Genomic DNA, 17138 nt, shown 5'->3' with positions numbered 1-17138 from the left:
CACTGAGCAAACATCTGGCTTTTAAACCAATTTCCAGGGAGCAAACAGGGCAAGAGGCTGCTGCTGTGGTGGAAGGTTGGGAATAAACCTTGAGGTCTTCAAAATCCCTTTTTTTTTTTTTGTTAGGAAAAGTTACAGTGAGGGTGGTTCCAGCCTGGAAAACTCTCCCCAAGGAATGTGTGTGCAGGGAAGCAGGAGGGGTGGGTGACTGGCAGGAGTCAGCTCTGTCCCTGCTCCTGATGGAGACTCCTCTGCTCTCAGCTCTGCCCTCCCTGCAGGCAGAGCTGCTGCTCAAATATTTATAAAAACCCCATGTTCTTACAAGACTCACCGAAATCCCGGTGACACTTCTCTGTTTGGTCCTGACAGGAGATGAATGTCTCCAGAACACTCCCACGAGGAGCTGGATGGTATCCACCCTGGCCTTGGGGATTCTGGCAGGGGCTGTGCACTGGTGTGGGGACATTCCGTTGTCATGTGGAATTCTGGGCTGATGTCACAGAAGGAGCCAGGCCTGGCCTCGTGTGGCACCAGAGAATGGCAGGGATCTGAGGAGCAGACAGATCCCAGGATATCCCAGCCTGCCTGGAGCTGTCACTGTCCCTAGCTAAGGAGTGGCAGGTCCCTTAGGGAGCAGTTGTCCCCAAGGGTGCTGGGCACACCAAAGTGGTCACAGCTGCTGCCCACACGTGTCACAGTCCCCTCTGTCCCACGGCCACCCCCCAAAGGGACACCTGAGCACTGGTGACACCGTGGAAGTGCCCACACACCGCTATGGCATCCCTGCAAATGTAGGATTTGGGGATATTTTAGCCACTCCTTTTATTTGCTGAGCAGAGGCTCCTTGTCCTGGCACAACTCCCGAGTTAAAAAGATCCTCTCACACCTTGTGCTAGTGCTGCTCCCAGGCTGAGTGACAAAACCCTGGTCCCTCCTGTCAGCACAGAGCTCCAGAACTCTCCTGGCTGCTGAAGGCACAGAAGGGCTCTGGCTTCCTGTCCTAAAACATCCCCTGCAGCTGTTAAACAGCTTGCTGCATTAAAAGCCATGAATGAAGTGCAGTTGTACTTGTAAAGAAATAGGCTGCAGGATTTTTAGCACTCTGGGAATTGGGAGCAACAGTGCTTTGTAAATTAGATCTATTAAATACTTAGTGATATCAAAATTTCATGTGGTGCTTTTCTTCAAAGAAATCCGAGGTGGCTCTGCTCATCAAGCACTTCTCCCTCACACTGACCTGGCCTTCCAGAATCACTTGAGAGATCCTATTTGATCCCAAGCTAATTCCTAATGAGATTTCCTACTTTCCCAAGAGCCTTTTATGCAGACAATTCTCAGCTTTGAAGATGTTTTCCCAACACCAAGCATGGACAGAATGGTCTTGGTCCTTGGGAGCCACGAGCCTGGATGTGAGGGAGGTGGGTGATTGCTGTTGTGACATGGATTTTATGGAGGAGGAGGAGGCTGGGATGGCCCTGCCGAGCTCTGCCTTTGTGAGGATGGTGGTTTCACACCTCCAGCAGTGCCTGGATTCCCCAAAGGACAGCAGGAAATGGGAATGGTGCAATCAGCTCATCCTGGTCAGAAATGAACCAAGGTTCCAGGGAATGGGAGTGCTCCTGGTGCTGCCCTGGGATTATCAGCTCCTGCCTGGAGCTGCAGAGCTCCTGTGGAGCAGCACACATCACCCCAGCCCTGGGACACTGGGCTGCTGCAGGACGGAGCGTGGGATGCATTCAGAACACACAGCACATTCCCCAAAATTCTGGACTGGAGACTCAGTTTCAGCATCTCTCCAAACTGGAAATAGGTGAGAGAAGAGACAGACCCTCCCAGGGGGAGCTTCCCAGGCCCAGGCACCCCCCGAGCTGGCAAACAGAGCCCTCCTGGCACAGGCAGTGCCTTGGGGAGGTTCTGTGAGCATCCCTCTTCTTCATCCCTGCCCGTGCTGGTACAACAGGTCAGGAACAGGCTGCCAGAGATAATGCACTCCTGTCATAGTAACAAGATCATCAGGAGGAAAACTGGGGAGATAATAAACCGGCAGGAAAGCTGAAGAGTGAGAAACAAAAGAGGAACAGAGAAGAAGTGACAATGTTATCTTTGTTTATTGCTCCTCTGAGTCACCATTAGTTATTTAAGATATTCATCTGCCAGCTCCCAGCCCCATCAAATTAAGGGATCCAGAGGGTGCTGGGGTGTTGGATTTTTTTTTGTTTGTTGGAATTTTTTTTGTTTGTTTTTTGGGGTTTTTTGGGTTTGTTTTGTTTTGTTTTGTTTTGTGTTTTTGTTTTGGTTTGGTTTTTTTGGTTTTTTTTTTTTTTTTTGGTTGGTTGGTTGGTTGTCTGGTTGGGTTTTTCTTTTGGTTTTTTTTTTTTTTTTTTAAATGCCAAACAAGTTGGTGTGTCCCAAAGGGAGAGGGCATTTCCATGAATGATGGATCCAGGGTGGTGCAGCTCGATTTGGGGGCAGTGCCACATGGGAGCACAGGGGATTTCTCCTGTGAATATTTCCCTGGTGGATTCACAGAGGCTGTGACACAGGAACAGGAAGGATTAAGGACAGGGATAACCCACAGCTGGAATCCAGATGCTGCACGGACAAGGCACATCCTGGGAATTCCTTTGGAAAGAGGCTGCCAGGTGGGGGAAAACAGCTCAGATGTGCTGCAGCTCCCCGAGGAGAACAAGTGTGGGTCCATTTTAGGGGTAACCAGAAAGAACAGGTGCCCAAAAATGGCACTAAAAATGGCCCCAAAAGTCCTAAAATCTGCACTCAAACACTCCAAACCTGCCAAAATTCCGAGCATTTCTGGGAAAAACACTGGGAAAAATTCAGCCTAGAAAAATCCCTAAAAATTTGCACTGAGAAAAACAAAAATTCCATTAAAATCTCACTAAAAATGGCCCAAAAACTCCTAAAATCTGCACTAAAACACCCAAAATCTGCCAGAATTCCAAGGATTTCTGGGGGAAAATATTGGAAAGAACTCCTTGAAAATCCACACTGAAATATTAAAAAGAAATCCCTAAAATCCCCCTAAAAGTCCTAGAATCGGTCACCAGACACCTAAAACGTGCACTGAAACATCCAAAGTCTGCACTTAAATACCCCAAACCTGCCAAAATTCCGAGCATTTCTGGGAAAAACATCAGGAAAAATTCAGCCTAAAAAAAACAGCAAAATCCCTAAAAATTTGCACCTGAGAGATGGTGCTGTGGGAAGTGAGGGGGTTGTCAGGAAAATTAATCCTCAAACACCAGAGGTTTATGTCCAAAAAGGAGGCAGAGGAGTCCTGTAACTTTATTGGAATAAAGGGAGAGGCCATGGGGCATTTCCCTGGGATCTCTCTGATTTTTGGAGGACGCAGCCTCCTTTCAATCCTCATTTCCCAGCTGCATTTCCCTCTCTCTTTCCCCATTGCTGAGGTACTTGAGAGGCTCAGACTTCCCAGAACACCTGATACCTGAGATTATCCTCTAATGTACAACCCTCCCTTTTAATTTTTTTTTAATTTTTAGTTTTTTTCTCTGTTGCTTCTTTCATCTTTTGATGTCCAATTTCATTTATCAGCAGACCTACAGTTTATTTGTAAAGGCAAATATCTTTTTTTCCATTCATCAATCAGTGGAATCCTTCCCATTGTTTCTTTTCTCCCTCAGTGCTGGTTTTATCCACCAGCAGACCCACAGCTTGTTTGTAAAGACAAATTCGACATTGCTGTCAGGGTGATGAGATTTGAGGGGGCCCAGCCCCTGACACACCTGGGCAGGTGACACCTCTGAGCCACCTCACTTCTCCTTCACTCCCAAAGAGATCCCCACGCCCAGTGGAGACACCCAGGTGTGCAGCACCACGAGTGCACCCATGGGTGCTCTTTGGCCTCTTCCCTTCTTCCCTCTGCCTTTTGCTCCTGCCTGTCCCAGGATCCAGGAGAGCAGCAAGAACATGGATTTAACACAGGGGCTCAAAATAGCCCAGACAGTGTTTCCCTCGGGGAAACAGGGAGAGAGGAGGCACCTGGCACGGAGAAGTGATGAAGAGGGAGGGAAGAAAAGAGTCACGACTGCCCAGCTTCCCTTGATTCGTGTCTGTGCACAGGAGGGGGTGGAAAAGGGTGGCAGGAGGTTCAGGGAGCCCTGGCTGGGTGAGTTTTGTGAGTTTTCCCCTTGCAGAGGGGCAGCTTGGACAGCACTTGGAGCAGCATCTCCCTCCGGGGGAAGCAGAGGTCTGCAAACCGGCCAGGCGTGGGATTAAATAAATTAATGAGCTGAGGAAGGTGGAGAGAAACACTCATCTGGCTGGTTAAAAAAACCCCCAACCCACGAGAAGTGAGGATTTATGGCAGGGGTCAAAAGCTCCCATCCTCTCTGGATCCAGGCTAAAATCTCCACGGGGTCCCTCACTCCCGAGTGGCTGCACATCCATTGCCAGCAAGAAGGAGCAGCACAAAAATTATCCCGAACAAACAATTAGCAGCACAAAAACGATCCCAACCAAACAATTAGCAGCACAGCAGCCAGGAGGGCTGCACAGACAGATAATGTTAACACGTTAAACAGCAGCTTTAGCGTTGTCAGGGCTTTCTGCTGGAGCCAAAACAGAGCAGGGGAAGATGTGAAGCATGGGATGGGGGAAGGCTCCACGTAACCCGGTCGCCAGTGGCTGATTTGGGTCCTGCAGGACTCTCCTGCTGGGTGGGACCATTTTGGCACGTGCCATTCCAGCAGGAAGAGCTTCCCTACCCTGATGAAGGAGACTCAAATCCACCCCAGTCCCTGGGCTGAGCAATTTCATCGTGCAGACCCCGAGCTCGACATCTGCCCCCCAAAAATAACGAAGCCACAAGTGGCACCACTTTTTTGGCTGGAAAAAGATGTGAGACTGAAGCACCCGTCCTGCAGAGAGGATTTTAGTGGGGCCAGGACAGAGCCCGTGGTGGCATTAATGGGGTCTTCCTGCTTTGCCCCGCAGCCCCCGGGCCCATCTGACACAGCTGGCAAACATCTGCATGGCCCTAATGACTCTGCCCACCCTAATGACTCTGCCTGACCTGGAGGGCATCACAGCCCATCACCAATCTGCCAGCCCAGCTGTCACTCCCGGGCACAGAGGCCACCAAACCCTTCCTGCCACCACACACAGGCTCCTGCAGTTGCAAACACCCCCGAGAGGAGCCAGCAGCTCCCCGGGGGATGCCTTTGGAAAAGGTTTCAGAGACCTCAGCGCTCTCACTTGGCAAAGCCCCAGCCTTGCATGCAGTGGAAAGAACCAAACATAAAAACTGTGATGTCCCCTACTTTTATTTTATGTGTTTGTTTTATTTGGGGTGTTTATTTTCGAGGAGATTACCAGTAAATTTAATGTCAATACAGTTAATCCCCATATATATTTAGTGAGGGCAATTAGCTGGTGTTTCTATTAAATATACACAATAGAGAGGTGGATATACAGTTTATACAGTATAATTAGATATATACACACACATAAATAGATGCATAACTCTGTCTGCAGCGTGTATGGGTGAGGAAGGACCGGGGTAATGTGCCATGACAATATTTATCTCACACCACATTTATACCCTGAGAGCTGGAGAAGCACAGAGGGGCTCCACAGAAACAGCCACGAGCAGAGGGGGTGTGCAAGGGAGATGGGGGCAGTGCCAGGGGGATTTTGGGGGGAAAAAGGGGTTTGGGACCTAGGGAGTCAGCACAAGGCGAGACTGAGTCAGTCTGAGCATCCAGACCAGAGGGAAGCAGCTGCTAAGGTGGAGCAAGGGGCACAGGAGGTGGTTTGGGTGCATTTCCCCGCTTTGCTGTGGTGTTTTGTGCATTTTTCTGTGATGGATAAATCCCTGTTGCTGTGATGGATAAATCCCTGTTGGATACCCTGTAAATCCTGTGTGTGAGCAGGCACAGAGTGCAGGAACCCTCCTGCCCCTTGCCTGGTGCCAGAGCATCCCTTGAGTGCAGCACCAGCCACGTGCAATGGGCAGGAAAACCTGGAGCCCTTCAGCACAGCCCAAGCCCAGTCTGGGTGCAGGTGTGGGAGCAGATGTTGGAGGGAAAAGCAATCTCTGAAAAGCAAAAGCTGCCGATCTCCCTCGGCTTTTCCTCCAACATTCTTTCCTGGGTGAAACCCTGCCCTGTTCCAGCTGGAGCCTCGGTGGCTGGGGAGGTGTGGTGGGGAAGTGGTTGGATGATTTTCTCTGTTTGGAGGGTCCCCCATCCTCTCCAGAGCAGAGAGGCTGAGGGAGATTTGGCATTTCATGGTCCTGCAGCTCTCAGCTCCTCTGGAAGCACAGGGCAGCAGCTGAGGGGGCTGCTGGGTTAGAGGACCCAGGAGAATTTCCTTTATTCCCCACCCCTCCTTGAGAAGTGCCATGAGATGTGGAGTCAGACAGCATTTCTAGACCTCATCCCTCCAGGAACAGAAGGCATTTTGGAGATGGTTTGAGACATATTTTTAAACACAGAAAAATCTGACCCCCGTGGAAGTTTTCACAGCCTTATCCCAGCTTCAGAGTGGGTGCAAGTGTTTGAGCAACGTGCCTCTTCCCCAAAAAGCCACCCCTTACCTGGGTACAGCCAAGCCTGGCACTCTGCAAGCTTGCAAAAGCCTGCAGCATTTGTTAAACATGCAAATTATAGTTTATCACTAGCAGGAATAAAAACCAACACTGTTATTTCCCCTGCTCAGCCTCCCCAGCAGCCGTTCCCACTCCTGCTGGAGCTGCTCAGCTGAGCAATGGGAGCTGCTCATGTGTGTGCCTCCAGCTCCATCACCTCAAACCCCCGTGGGGGCAAAACCCTCCCTCTCCCTGCACCCAAAACCTGGGGCCCATCCTCAGGTGGCCCATCCTTGAGGGCTGACTCTTTCCTGCTTTAAAAAAACAAAAGTGAATTTATTCCTTTTTGTCCTCCTTCCACCTGTTCCTTCTTGGCCGCCATCAGCCTGGTTTTCAATCTCGCCCAGCTCTCACTGTGGGCTGCACAGGCAGTGCTAAAATCCTGCCTGCAGCTACTCGTGGTGTGAAGCTGCCTCCAAAAGACTCCCAGAGTCCTCAACATTCCTCTTTCCCTTTGAGCTTCTCCAGCACTGTCCCAAATATAAATGAGGGATGAATCCTGGGATCACACTGCCTCCCCTCAGCTCCATTCCCTGCTCCTCCAGGGCAAAGCATGAAACCTCCTCCTCCTCCTCCTCCTCCTCCCCTCTTCCAGCTCTGCTCGGGGAATTTGATTCCCAACCACTATTTCTGGTTATTGATTCCTGCACTCCTCACTGTGGTGGGAAGTGACCTGTAACCAGAGCAGCAGTGCTGGGTTTATCAATCTCCTTAAGATAATGAGGACCACGGGCAGGTGGAGAAGGGAATAAATGCTGTGAGTGAGAAGAGTTTGTTTACCACTCAGTGAGGAAAGCCAGAGGCAGGCAGGGAAGCCCTGCATTTCATCATGGCCAGCCTGGAGGAGCTGGCTTGGGATACTCGGTCAGGATTTGGGATTATCTGTCCTGGACTCCTGTCCCGTTGGGAACAGATTCCAGCTCTTGCCTTAGAAAGGTCTCCCTGCCTTGGAGAAGCCATGAGAGCCCAGGCTGGGCATGGAAGTGTTGGATAAGAATTGTTGTGGCCATTAATGGATCCAAAACACAAAAAAAAATCCTTTTTCAGGCAGAGCCTGGGTTTGGAAGGGTTGGATAAGACTCTTTGTGACCATTAACAGATCCAAACCAGAATAAATCCCCTTTTCAGGGATCTCATCCCTGAATCCCAAACCAGCCCCTCTCCCAGTGCCCTGCTGAGGAAAGCACTGCTCAGAAGCAGCCCCAGAGGGATAATTATCAATTTTGGCCTCTTTGCTATTGAAATGCTGCCTCCAGTTAACTCCCACCCCGAGAGCCAGAGCCTTCCTGGGAGCAGGGCTGGGTTCAGGACTGCCTGGGATCAGCCAGGAGCGAGTGCCTGGTTTAATCCCACGGATCTCCCCCGATTTGTGGTTAATTGCTGTAAGCAAACTCAGCAATCTGGGGGGCGATTAAACGACCCAGTGGTGCCAGAACAAACCCCGAGCCTGCATTAGCAGGCTGGGAGCAGCAGGTTATCTGCAGGTGTGTTCAAAGCCCTCCCGGTGCCCTTGCACAAACAGATTTAAGGGTGCAGGAGGTGGCAGGCAACGGAGAGTTAAAAAATGAGAATTAAACCCACATCTCCTCAAGGCTAAGACAGGGCCTTACCCCCAAATAATCACTTTGCTGCTCCTCCACGACCTCTCTGCGATGCAAATAGCTTTGCAGTGGAAGGGCTAATTCATTCTCACAGCTAAAAATGATCATTGCTGCGAGAAAGTGTTCTGGGCGTGAATCCTTTGCGCAGCAAATAGCAGTATTAACAGGTTCATTTTCTCCCAGCAATGCTATCAAAAGCTCTTTAAGCTGCTTGCAGCACACAGCACAGACGCAGCAGCCTGCAAAAGGGGTGGGAGATGTGATTGCAGGCAGACCTCCCGCCTCAGCCTGCAAAGCCAACCCAGCCCCGTGCTGGGAGCATCCAGCCCGAGGACTGGGAGAGTCCCTGTCCCCTCCTGAGATGTCCCTGTCCCCTCCTCAGGTGTCCCTGTCCTCTCCTGAGATGTCTGTGTCCCCTCCTCAGGTGTCCCTGCCCTAGGGAAAGCTCCACTTCTGAGCAAAGATTTGGGGAATTTCTGCTTTTCCGGCAGCTTTGGGAATGGGGTGGTTTCCCTGGACAGGACAGTTCCATGTCCTGCTCCCCCAGCTGGTTTTGGGATTCTGTGGTTTGCCTGCACTCAGTTGTCAGCTGCTGCTAATTGGTGTGGTTAATTGGTGTGGTTAATTGCTTAGGGTTAGGGTGTGGTCCCTGCTCTAAACCTCTCATCCCACCTCGGTATCTCCAAGCTCTGGAGGTAAATCTTTATTTCCTGCACTTTTTCCAGAAAATGAAGGCATAAGTAGTCAAATCCCTGAAATTGCTGGATGGATCATTGCCAAAAACCGGGAAGGAAACACGAGCTGCTGATCCTGTGTTTATCCAGGTACCGCTGCAGGTGCTCCAGCTCAGGTGGGTTTGGGAATTGTGTGAGACTCCATTTGGGGCTCGTTCCAGCTGTTTTTTAGATGCCATCCCGGGGACTCTGTGACTTTTGTGCGATGCCAAGCTCCCGAGCATCAGAGAAGCACAGAGCAGTGGGGCTGGGAGGGATCTTTAAAGGTACCGAGGCCAATCCTCCAGCACTGAGCAGGGACATCCTCACCCAGCTCAGCTTGCTAGAGCCCCATCCAACGTGGCCTTGAATATTTCCAGGGGTGCAGCATCCACCCCTTCTCTGGACAAACAAAAAATCGCTTTCCTTAGATCCAATCTCGATTTCCTGTTGAATTTAAAGCCATTCCCCGTCGCAGTGGTGTATTCCATTACAGGATGGCAGGTTTGGGGTGTGCAGAGGAGGGTTTGCAGCAGGAGGGGGGACAGGGCTGGGCAGTTTTGCCCCGGAGCAGAGGCAGCAGCAGGCTGTGGGTGCCCGGGGATGTGCTGGGAGCAGCAGCTGGCTCGGAGCAAACGCTCTCCAAAGGTCGGCAGCGCTGCTCCCTTGGCAGGAAAGCCCACACACCTTCCCCATGACAACCCGGTACATGCTCCAAAGGAAAACAATATTGCTCTTTTTTTCTTTTTTTTTTTTTTTTTTTTCATTAGTTCCTGGGCTGCCTCTTGCGTTCAGCAGAGCTGTTGCTTCTGCCTGCTTCGAATCCAGATCGAGGCGTTTGGGGTGATGGGGATTTGTGCCAGCAAATCCTGGGGAGAGCTTGGCTGGGTTTTCTTGGCATTGCTGGGCAAGACCAGGAATGGGGAGGATGGAAAAGCTGGGATCAGGTAAATCTCTTGCCACAATTTCATACCACAGCGATGTAACTGTCAGGAAAATTAATTCACAAGCACCAGAGGTTTATGTCCAAAAAGGATACAGAGGAGTCCTGTAACTTTATTGGAATAAAGGCAGAGGCCATGGGGCATTTCCCTGGGGTATCTCCAATTTTTGCCTCCTTTCTATCCTCATTTCCCAGCTGCATTTCCCTCTCTCTCTCTTTCCCCCCTGGCTGAGGTACTTGAGAGGTGCAGACTTCCCAAAACCCTAATGCCCAAGACTCCTCCTAATGTACATCCCGCTCTTCTCTTTTCCTCGTGGAAATTTTCCAGTGGAGCTCCTATGGAATTGATGTCTCCCCCATTGTTTCTCTCATCTCTCAGTATCCCGTTTTATTTATCAGCACACCTACAGTTTGTTTGTAAAGACAAATCTCTCCCATTCCTTTCATACCCCGATGTAACCTGGCAAGGAAGCAGGAGCTGCAATTCTGTGGGGGAAAAAGGGGATAAAAGAAGGATTATGGGGAATTATGGCCCCGAGGTTTGGAAGAGGAGTTGGATAGAGATGTTTCTCAGCAGTGTCCTGGGGCTTTCCATGGGATAACCAGCACCCAACCCAGCCAGCCCCTGGCTCCAGGGGACATTTATTGTCCCTTATCTCGGGGACAGCCTGACCCCAGAGCATCCCAAGGAAGGGCTAAACTGAAATTCCTGGATCCATCACACACCCCCTCAAGCACCTTGGGCAAACTGCTGAGGCTTTCCACAGCATTAACAGGCCTGGCCTACTTTGCAGGGATGTTTTGAAGAGAAATTTCTGTTTCCCTGGGGAAAAGGGACTCGTGGAAAACCTGTTCACCAGCTGAAAGGGGGTTTGTCCTCCCTGTTTGTAATTGACTGCTAAGGAGCCATCTCCTGGGAGAAACTTGCTTTTTCTTCTTTTTTTTTTTTCTTTTCCTTTTTTTTTTTCCCCATGGAAGAAAAAAAACCCCATCAAGATAAATTCCTGGCTATCAAATCAAAAGATCTTTGGTAACCTCTTCGGCTATTAAAGTCAAATAACGATCATAATGAGCACTGCAGTTTCACTCATCTCAGAAGATAAAATAAGAAAAGCCAGGCCAATTTCTTTCTGCTTGCCAGCAGATAAGAGCCTGACCCAGATTGGCAGAGCTCAGCTGCCTCCACAGCTCGGATTTTTTTTGGGGGGGAAGCTCAGTTCTGGCTGGGGGACCCCCAAACCCTGAGGTTTCAAACCTGGTGGAGGCTCAGGTGTGATGGGGAGCACCAGCTTTGCTCTCCCACTTATTCTTCTCCCTGAGCACAAAATCAGTTTAATGACTGAAGAAAAAGGAAAAAAAAATAAATCCCTGCTCCAAGTTGTGAGTGCTGATCCCCTGGGAATTGCAGCCTGTAAGTGGAGAAAAACAGCAATTAATGCTTTGGAGAGGACAAGGTTTGTGCTGTCCCTCCAATACCTTTACATTAATTATATTTAAAAGTAGTTTCTGCCAAGCCTGACACTTTAGTATCATAAAAAGTTCTTTTTGTCACTTTTCCCCTTCTTTTTGGCACCCCTGTGAGCAGGCAGGAGAGATGGAACAGGCTAAAATAATGTGATCTGATTGAATAATGAATAAAGATTAATGAATTTTTGCTACCGTCAATGATTCTATGGTAATTGCTTTAATAATATAAAATTATTTTCTGCTCCAAACTATGATTAATGATACCAATGGAGCTTTTGAATCATGGGCCTTGTTTTTTTTTTGTAAGTTCACTGATTAAATAACTAATATAATAGTTTACTCTTAATTTTTCTATGGGCAGCAATCACCCACTAATTAATTGGGGCACCAGGGTTGAGCAAACCGATTGTTTTGTGTATCAAAACTCTCCCTCACCTCTTGACTTCTCACCACCATTTAAAGGAGCAACAGCTTCTTTTCCACTTTTTTTTTTGTTTTTATTTTCCACATCAGAAAAATGTTTATTAATTCTATTTTCAGGGTAGTGGGTTGTTGGTGGGAGGTGAAAGAGGGGGACACTCATTTTAGGGTGAGATGGGGACAGAGTGAGCAGAGTCCTGTCCCAAAGCCAAGGGGAGAAGATGAAAAAAAATGATTTTTCACCCCATTTTTGGGATAAAACCATCCCATTTTGTAAATGTTTCACTAGACCTTCGTGGACAAGGAGTCCTCATTTGCACCCCAAAATCTCCACACATCGAAATTCTTTTTGCCTCTTTGGCACCCGAGATAAATCAGCCGAGGCCTCTCTGCCTCTGCGGGGTGTTAATGAAGCGTTTAATCATTTACTGTTTCTCTTGCTCTGCCTCCTCTTTATTTCGGTTTGCAGGAATCAGAGAAACACTGGAGCGTGGCAAAAGGCAGCTATTGAACGTCTGTGTCTGTTATTTGCCCCCATGATGGGGAATTAATTGCCTTCTGATTAATGAGCCCTTCAGAGCTGGGCTTGAGCTGGGCTTGAGGGGAAGGAGGAGAGAGAGAAGGGGAATAAAATCAGCAGCTCTGCTCCAGCCTTGGTGTTTTCTGGGCTGCCAGGAAGGGGTTAAAGAGCCAAAAGCTGGATGGGGAGGCAGAGGGAGAAATCTTAGTCCTGGCATGTGTCAGAGGAGAGAGAGAGAGAGAAATTGAAGCAGCAGTTTTAATTCTGTGAGTGCTTTCACGCCCCTTGAATGGAGAAGGGGGAAATTATTTAATTAAAAATATATTTACTTTTAATGCAACCATCAATATTTCCATCCGTGCTGATTGTGGAGAGGGGTTGTGTGTTTGCATGTTTAAACACTTGGGAGCTCTGCCTCTTGCTACTCCTGCTCCAGCAGCAGCCAGAGAGTGCACACCCAGATCCTGAGCTCACAGAGATCGCTGGACACACTGAGATGGATCCCTGAGCTCACAGAGACCACTGGACACACTCACATGGATCCCTGAGCACCCCCAGATCCTGAGCACACTCACATGGATCCCTGTGTTCACTCAGATCCTTTTCACAGTCACTTGGATCCCTGAGCATACCCAGATCCTGTTCATACTCACCTGGACCCCTGACCACACCAAGATCTTGTTCACATCCAGATCCTGAGCACACTCAGATCCTATTCACACACAGATCCTTTCCACACTCACTTGGATCCCTGAGCACACTCAGATCCTGTTCACGCTCATCCCTGAGCACACCAAGACCCTGTTCACATTCAGATCCTGAGCACACTCAGATCCTGTTCACACTCACCTGGATCCCTGAGCACACCCAGATCCTGAGCACACCCACCCAGCTCCCCTGCCTCCCCAGCTTTGGGGCCTAGGTCCTTCTTGGGAATTCCCACAAGGCAATTCCCATTAACAGCCTCCCACCCTCTGGACCCAGCTCTGACACCTCTGGATTTCAGGTCCCCAGTGGGTGTTTTGCTGTCATGACCTTGCTGGATTTGTTTTGGAGGCACCAACAAACCCTGGGGTCCTGGTGCACCCCAAAATCCATCCCTGCTGTGCTCCTGGGCTGGCTGGGGTGTCTGGGTGCTGCTGAGTGAGGTGGTCCAGGTGCGAGGCTGGACCAGCAGGAGCATCCCCTAAACACAGGAGCTGGGAGCTGCCCCTGCTGCTGTTCCCTAAATAATTCAGACACCAGCAAATGGCAGGATTCAGGGATTCTGCCAACAACCCACCAAGAGTTGTACAGTAAAGCTCCTGCAGCCCTCTGTATTCCTTCTCAGTGTCCAAACATTTCCCAGTTCCCCATTTGCCTGTCTCGTTCTTACCCTCCAGGAGGGATTTAAAGGATTTCTCCACAACAGCCTTTAAATCTCCTGGCTCTGGGTCCTGCTGAGTGGTGCCACACTCTGATGAGGCTCTGCTGGCCGGGTCCCCCCCGGGGCTGACCACACAAGGACAGAGGCTTTGTGTGAAATACGACTCCAGAAAGTGGAAACAGAAAGTTTGGCCCCTACAGGAAACAAATTGCCTTTGTCAGTGTGACCTTGAAGCTCAGCCACCAGCCCAGCAGGAATGGCAGCTCCTGCTCGGGTATCATCCCTCTTCCCCTCTCCAAAGAAGCTCCTGTCTCCCAAGACTGGCAGCATCATTCCTTATTTCCAAGGCCTGCGCTCTGTTGTTCTTATTCTGTTGGTTTTTTGCTGGTTTTCAATATTTGCAAGGCCACGAGGAACAAATCCTCCTTCCCTCTGATGGTTCCCAGCCCCATCCTCGCCTTCCCACGGCTCTCAGGGCTGTGGAGCTGGGTGGGAATCACAGCTGGTGATGCCAGGAGCTTCCCAGCTCCTGTCCAGCAGCTCTGCCTCTCCTTGTGGATGCAGCTCATGCCTCCCTTTCCACTCTCGTATTTCAAGTGGAAAATTTGGTGAAAACAAAAAATTAGCAGGACATTCTTCGCAGAGCAGCAACAAGCAGCACAATCTATTAGCAACAGCCTTTTTTTTTTTTTTTTTTTTTTTTTTTTTTTTTTTTTTTTTTGTGTTTGTGCTCAGCACGTGTTTCCAGCAGAGCTGCTGAGGGATGGAGCAGTCAGCAGGAGCTGAGAGCCCGTGGATCTCCCTTCTCCTGGCAGCTCCCTGCTCCCAGCCCACAGGACTGGTCCCATCACTCCAGGTCCCCCTGAAGGAAATTGCAAATGCAATTTCTGATTTTTCTGAAAATGCTGTTGGAATAATATTAATCCCTGGCTCCACAGGAAAGACCAGGGAGGCAGTGTTGGACATGGAATGGAAATCGTGCTCTGCAGAGAGAAGAAAGGGAATTGGAAACTTCCTGGTGGAAGCAGCCGGGTGTTTAAATCAGCCCCTGTGGCAGCCAAAGTTGCCTTTGCTGGACCCAACCCATTGAGCAGAAATGAGGACAGAGAGCCCCAGAGGGTTCCTGTATTTCACTCCCTGTGCAGAGCAGGCTCTTCCTGAGCCATTTTGGAGACAACACTGCAGTCAACCCTTTGCCTTTTATTGCCACAGTCTGTTCCACTTCTCATCAAATCCAGCCCTGGATCTTTTTTCCATCCCTTTGTGGCCCATCTGGTGTTTGTGTCGAGCTGTGCTCTGGCCCTGCCTGAATTTCAGCAGCTCTGTAGGATACCTCAGGCCCTTTCTCCCATTTCCCACCACTGGCTCTCAGCTCTGATTTTGGTTTTGTGTCATCCTAAGTGCCACTGGCCTTTCCTGGGGTGAGCCCTCTACAGATCTAATAAATGTCTCCTCTCTTCCATCACTGGGGAGGTTAATTGGAATATTGAATCAAAGCAGATGAAGAGAGAGTCCTGTTAGACACATCCCTCCTTTCTGACAGGGAGCTATTGATAATCCCTCTCTAGGTACAGCCAAATTGCCAGATAAAGCTGTTTCCCAGCGTGCTGAGGAGAATGTCAGGGGGGACAGCTCCGAGAGCCTCCCTGAAGTAAAGACAGATGACATGTCCTGCATCCTCCCCCAGCACTGTCCCTGCCACCCTGTCACTGGAGGAAATTAGATTGGCTTGACCCAATTTGGTCTTTACAAATTCACGTTGGCTGTGCCTGATTTTCCTCTGTTCCTCCAGGTGCTCGCTTTGTTTGAGGCAAGCTCCTCCTCCTCCCTCCCCTCTCCCAAAGGCAGGTGTTGCCTCTGCCCTTTTCCACTTTTTTTGCACAGTCATCTTTTCAAATATCGCTGTGTTGGCTCCAAAACTGTGCTCAGTGGCTCTCCACGTGCCTGGGGAAAATGCCTGAGTGTGCTCCAAACTCCTCTGTCCCTTCCCAGCCTGCTCCTCCTCAGGGTTAATTGTGTCAGACACCAACTCACAGCTGATCTGTTTAGTAAGACTAAACTGAAAGAGGCTTTAGCCATCTCAGCATCACATGGCACAGCCTTCTCTCTTCAGCCACTCTGACATTTCCAAACGGGATTTTGATTTTTTTTTTTTCCCAAATTCAAATTGACTTTTTCAGCTGTTTTAAAATGCAAATCAATTTCCGCTAAAAAAAAAAAAAAAAAAAAAAAAAGGAAGAGTTTTAATAGCCCGACTTCAATTGTTAGAATAAAATGCTTTGAAAGAGCAGAATGTTTCTCGCTACTTGTGATCAGTTTTCTTTGGAATGATTATTAATGGTGGGGTGAAAAATTGAGGGGTTTTGAAAGGGGAAAACTCAACCCCCTCCCAGATTTTTGTCATTTGGTTTCTCAGTAATCAGGAGCATCACACTCCCCCTGCCAGGTGTTGGCTCAACCAGAGCTGCAGTTATTTCCCTGCAAGATTTCCCTGGGCCAGCAAACTCTGGATTCTCAGGCAACTCCATCTGCATTGACAGCAATCCATGCCACCAGCCTGAATCCACACCAGGCAGAATTGGACGGGTATTGAGCAGAAATGTGTCTTGTCCCACGCACAGCAGCTGAAAGCTGGCTTTAAATGCAAACAGGATGGGGAAGACTATGGAAATTCAATAGGGAAAGCTCTTTGGGGTTCTTTCCATCCAGCACAGATCGTTAGGAAGAGCTCTGGCTGCTCAGAGACCTCTGGCAGGAAACAGAAATGTGGAATCAGACCTTTGTGCCTCGCTCGAGTCGAAGTCAGACACATCGTGTGCATTGCTGTGTGAACTCACTCACCTGGTTCAGCTCTTATCCCCTCATGCCACCAGAAGATCATTCCAGGAAACCTCTGCTCCAGTTCAAACCTTCTCCTGCCTTCCAGTGGCAATTGATTTGTGGCCCAGCTCCTCTTATGCAAACACTGTCCTTTAAAGTGAAGTAGCTCTGCCTTGCCCGTGCCTGGGTGATGGATGGAGCAGGAGCCCGTTTGCATTTCAGCTGTCTCCCACAACAGCTGCTGCTTCAGCAGGGAGAGGGATGGTGGTTATCCGGGTAAACAGCTTTCCCTAAAAAGGGATTATTTCCAAAAACACCCATCAACTTTCTAAAATCGACACCCAAGCGCTTTTAGTGGATTGGAGATATTCGGTGGAGAGCAGAGTCAGGGAGTTCATACAAACAAAATGGTAACTTTTCATCCAGAGGTTCAAGTTTCCATTTTATTTCCCTTTGGTTTTAGCTGACCAGCCATTTGAAATAGAAAAAAAAGAAATTGTTTCAGAGGACAAATCTCCTAGCAGTGCAGCCTAGCTGGGGTAGAAAACTGAGATCCAGGGGCCAGGGTCAATTCCTGCATCCCCCACTGGTGATCAATGGATGACTTTGAGCCAGTCCTTTGCTCCCTGTCTACATCCCCCATCTGAAAGGCAGGAAAAG

The 17138-nt window shown here is 49.4% G+C and overlaps 1 long non-coding RNA gene across 1 annotated transcript; it reads left to right on the top strand.

The window, feature by feature from the left end:
- The first annotated feature begins 8449 nt into the window (after positions 1–8449).
- LOC148221510 (uncharacterized) lies at positions 8450–14367 on the top strand. Its single transcript, XR_015807887.1, has 3 exons — positions 8450–8611; positions 8955–9079; positions 9713–14367. It is a non-coding gene; the product is annotated as an uncharacterized LOC148221510 (long non-coding RNA).
- Positions 14368–17138: the final 2771 nt, after the last annotated feature.

The sequence above is a fragment of the Sturnus vulgaris genome, chromosome 21 (genome assembly GCF_052056855.1).
Source record: "Sturnus vulgaris isolate bStuVul1 chromosome 21, bStuVul1.hap1, whole genome shotgun sequence".
NCBI lineage: Eukaryota > Metazoa > Chordata > Aves > Passeriformes > Sturnidae > Sturnus > Sturnus vulgaris.
Note: the sequence above shows the minus strand (reverse complement) of the source record. Positions and strands in the feature narration are given on the sequence as shown.